The sequence below is a fragment of the Sinocyclocheilus rhinocerous genome, unplaced genomic scaffold, assembly GCF_001515625.1.
Source record: "Sinocyclocheilus rhinocerous isolate Xijiao unplaced genomic scaffold, SAMN03320098_v1.1 scaffold2085, whole genome shotgun sequence".
Lineage (NCBI taxonomy): Eukaryota > Metazoa > Chordata > Actinopteri > Cypriniformes > Cyprinidae > Sinocyclocheilus > Sinocyclocheilus rhinocerous.
Window position 1 is genome coordinate 299,369 of NW_015623685.1, and position 624 is coordinate 299,992.

The following is a 624-nucleotide window of genomic DNA, read 5'->3' on the forward strand; positions in this document are numbered from 1 at the left end:
GTACTAAAATTGCTTAGAAAATACAGTTTCGAGATGAAAAGGGATCATATGGTTCAAAAATGGATCATATGGTTATAATAAATGCAAATGTAAATAACCATATATATATATATATATATATATATATATATAACATATTTATGTAATTATTTCATATGAATATTGCTTGTAAATATAACTGAGAGAAAACGTTTGGACTCAAAATGCACTTTGGTAAAACAAATAAACACGTAAATGTATGTTGTTCTTTTGTTAAATTAAAACAGTAACTTTGATTTTTTTCCCCCCAACTATTTGAATGCCAGAGAAGTATTGAACAGTGAACAGTTTGGCAAGGATGTCAGAAACTGAATAAAGCTGCTGCTCCTCTTTGTGTTATCCGTCAGGGTGACGGTGATTTAATTTAATATGCACTCTGAATCGGTTCTTGCTTTATTTGATATCTCTTTATCGGATGTGTTTGAAAACATATTAACGAATTAAATAAGTTACCGGAGGCATATTGCATGTCAAAGATTAGACTTGATCAAGACTGCTGTTTTTTTTTTTTTAGTTAAATGCGTTCGTCTGTATTGTTCAAAGCGCAAATTCACCAAGAACGGAATCTACACTTCAGTTTTAAGA